The sequence below is a fragment of the Engystomops pustulosus genome, chromosome 3 (assembly GCF_040894005.1).
Source record: "Engystomops pustulosus chromosome 3, aEngPut4.maternal, whole genome shotgun sequence".
Lineage (NCBI taxonomy): Eukaryota > Metazoa > Chordata > Amphibia > Anura > Leptodactylidae > Engystomops > Engystomops pustulosus.
The window spans coordinates 223,678,159-223,682,317 of NC_092413.1; positions in this window are offsets into that span (position 1 = coordinate 223,678,159).

Here is a 4,159-nt window from a genome sequence, read left to right on the forward strand (position 1 = left end):
AGACTTGATGTGACTTGTGATAATGGGGGTTGTAGTCACTACCTCTAGGGTAAGACCAGCAGGAGGCGCTATCCAAAGACAATCACTCTGCCCCCACTACCCTGACATCAGGACCGATACTGGATGAATGCAAGGAGTTGTCTCTAACACATGGAGGGCGTCTCCACCGGTCACCGTGTTTGTCATCGGTCCTTCCCGTAACGTTGCGTGGACTGTTCCAGGAGGTCGTCTTCTGCCCGGCTGTAAGCGTCCAGGTAGAGCCATGAGTTGCTTTCTATCGGTTTTCTAACGCCCTGATCCCGTAGTGACATTTCCAGCAATAAATCCGTTTTTTTACAAGTTTGTGTGTAATGTATCTCTACTGGTGAAGCCGATCGGATCATCGGGTCCAACTATGACTCGCACAAAGTGGAGGAACATGGTCCTGTAATAGGGGAAAATTTCCTTCCGATTCATGAAGGTCAGATCATCCGGTGCTGCTGCAGCAGAGACCATCCATCTACCCAGTCTGCAGATCATCCGTCCGCTGCAGCAGAGACCATCCGTCTACCCAGTCTGCAGATCATCCTGCCGCTGCAGCAGAGACCATCCATCTACCCAGTCTGCAGATCATCCGTCCGGTGCAGCAGAGACCATCCATCTACCCAATCTGCAGATCATCCGTCCGCTGCAGCAGAGACCATCCATCTACCCAGTCTGCAGATCATCCGTCCGGTGCCGCTGCAGCAGAGACCGTCCATCTACCCAGTCTGCAGATCATCTGTCCGTGCAGCAGAGTCCGTCCATCTACCCAGTCTGCAGATCATCCGTCCGCTGCAGCAGAGACCATCCATCTACCCAGTCTGCAGATCATCCGTCCGCTGCAGCAGAGACCATCCATCTACCCAGTCTGCAGATCATCTGTCCGGTGCAGCAGAGACCATCCATCTACCCAGTCTGCAGATCATCCGTCCGGTGCAGCGGAGACCATCCATCTACCCAGTCTGCAGATCATCCGTCCGGTGCAGCAGAGACCATCCATCTACCCAGTCTGCAGATCATCCGTCCGCTGCAGCAGAGACCATCCATCTACCCAGTCTGCAGATCATCCGTCTGGTGCAGCAGAGACCATCCATCTACCCAGTCTGCAGATCATCCGTCCGCTGCAGCAGAGACCATCCATCTACCCAGTCTGCAGATCATCCGTCCGCTGCAGCAGAGACCGTCCATCTACCCAGTCTGCAGATCATCCGTCCGCTGCAGCAGAGACCGTCCATCTACCCAGTCTGCAGATCATCCGTCCGCTGCAGCAGAGACCATCCATCTACCCAGTCTGCAGATCATCCGTCCGCTGCAGCAGAGACCATCCATCTACCCAGTCTGCAGATCATCCGTCCGCTGCAGCAGAGACCATCCATCTACCCAGTCTGCAGATCATCTGTCCGGTGCAGCAGAGACCATCCATCTATCCAGACTGCAGATCATCCGTCCGCTGCAGCAGAGACCATCCATCTACCCAGTCTGCAGATCATCTGTCCGTGCAGCAGAGTCCGTCCATCTACCCAGTCTGCAGATCATCCGTCCGCTGCAGCAGAGACCATCCATCTACCCAGTCTGCAGATCATCCGTCCGCTGCAGCAGAGACCATCCATCTACCCAGTCTGCAGATCATCTGTCCGGTGCAGCAGAGACCATCCATCTACCCAGTCTGCAGATCATCCGTCCGGTGCAGCGGAGACCATCCATCTACCCAGTCTGCAGATCATCCGTCCGGTGCAGCGGAGACCATCCATCTACCCAGTCTGCAGATCATCCGTCCGGTGCAGCAGAGACCATCCATCTACCCAATCTGCAGATCATCCGTCCGCTGCAGCAGAGACCATCCATCTACCCAGTCTGCAGATCATCCGTCCGGTGCCGCTGCAGCAGAGACCGTCCATCTACCCAGTCTGCAGATCATCCGTCTGCTGCAGCGGAGACCATCCATCTACCCAGTCTGCAGATCATCCGTCCGGTGCAGCAGAGACCATCCATCTAGCCAGTCTGCAGATCATCCGTCCGCTGCAGCGGAGACCGTCCATCTACCCAGTCTGCAGATCATTCATCCGGTGCAGCAGAGACCATCCATCTACCCAGTCTGCAGATCATCCGTCCGCTGCAGCGGAGACCATCCATCTACCCAGTCTGCAGATCATTCATCCGGTGCAGCGGAGACCATCCATCTACCCAGTCTGCAGATCATTCATCCGGTGCAGCAGAGACCATCCATCTACCCAGTCTGCAGATCATCCGTCCGGTGCAGCAGAGACCATCCATCTACCCAGTCTGCAGATCATCCGTCCGGTGCAGCAGAGACCATCCATCTACCCAGTCTGCAGATCATCCGTCCGCTGCAGCAGAGACCATCCATCTACCCAGTCTGCAGATCATCCGTCTGGTGCAGCAGAGACCATCCATCTACCCAGTCTGCAGATCATCCGTCCGCTGCAGCAGAGACCATCCATCTACCCAGTCTGCAGATCATCTGTCCGGTGCAGCAGAGACCATCCATCTACCCAGTCTGCAGATCATCCGTCCGGTGCAGCAGAGACCATCCATCTACCCAGTCTGCAGATCATCCGTCTGGTGCAGCAGAGACCATCCATCTACCCAGTCTGCAGATCATCCGTCCGGTGCAGCAGAGACCATCCATCTACCCAGTCTGCAGATCATCCGTCTGGTGCAGCAGAGACCATCCATCTACCCAGTCTGCAGATCATCCGTCCGGTGCAGCAGAGACCATCCATCTACCCAGTCTGCAGATCATCCGTCCGCTGCAGCAGAGACCATCCATCTACCCAGTCTGCAGATCATCCGTCTGGTGCAGCAGAGACCATCCATCTACCCAGTCTGCAGATCATCCGTCTGGTGCAGCAGAGACCATCCATCTACCCAGTCTGCAGATCATCCGTCCGCTGCAGCAGAGACCATCCATCTACCCAGACTGCAGATCATCCGTCCGCTGCAGCAGAGACCATCCATCTACCCAGACTGCAGATCATCCGTCCGCTGCAGCAGAGACCATCCATCTACCCAGTCTGCAGATCATCCGTCCGCTGCAGCAGAGACCATCCATCTACCCAGTCTGCAGATCATCCGTCTGGTGCAGCGGAGACCATCCATCTACCCAGTCTGCAGATCATCCGTCCGGTGCAGCGGAGACCATCCATCTACCCAGTCTGCAGATCATCCGTCCGCTGCAGCAGAGACCGTCCATCTACCCAGTCTGCAGATCATCCGTCCGCTGCAGCAGAGACCGTCCATCTACCCAGTCTGCAGATCATCCGTCCGCTGCAGCAGAGACCGTCCATCTACCCAGTCTGCAGATCATCCGTCCGCTGCAGCAGAGACCATCCATCTACCCAGTCTGCAGATCATCCGTCCGCTGCAGCAGAGACCATCCATCTACCCAGTCTGCAGATCATCCGTCCGCTGCAGCAGAGACCATCCATCTACCCAGTCTGCAGATCATCCGTCCGCTGCAGCAGAGACCATCCATCTACCCAGTCTGCAGATCATCCGTCCGCTGCAGCAGAGACCATCCATCTACCCAGTCTGCAGATCATCCGTCCGCTGCAGCAGAGACCATCCATCTACCCAGTCTGCAGATCATCCGTCCGCTGCAGCAGAGACCATCCATCTACCCAGTCTGCAGATCATCCGTCCGCTGCAGCAGAGACCATCCATCTACCCAGTCTGCAGATCATCCGTCCGCTGCAGCAGAGACCATCCATCTACCCAGTCTGCAGATCATCCGTCCGCTGCAGCAGAGACCATCCATCTACCCAGTCTGCAGATCATCCGTCCGCTGCAGCAGAGACCATCCATCTACCCACGGTGCCCCCCCCCCCCCCAGCAGCTGATAGTCACCGCACCACCCCCCACTTATGTGTGTGAATGTACAATTATCTCTCTGCTTTAGGGAGAATGGCGGCAGCTTGGAGAGATTTCTCTTTGCCTTCCTTCCCCTCGTATCTCAGTGTAAGTGAGGCTCCCAGCACTGAGGGGAAGGATGTGACACACAGGTCTATTAATGGCCCGGGCTGTTAGGTTAATAACGCTGTGAGCTCCGGCGGAGCAGGCGGTAAGACGCTGCGGTACCGCACTATTAACAGCGCGCAGCCGGCACAGCGCATGCGCG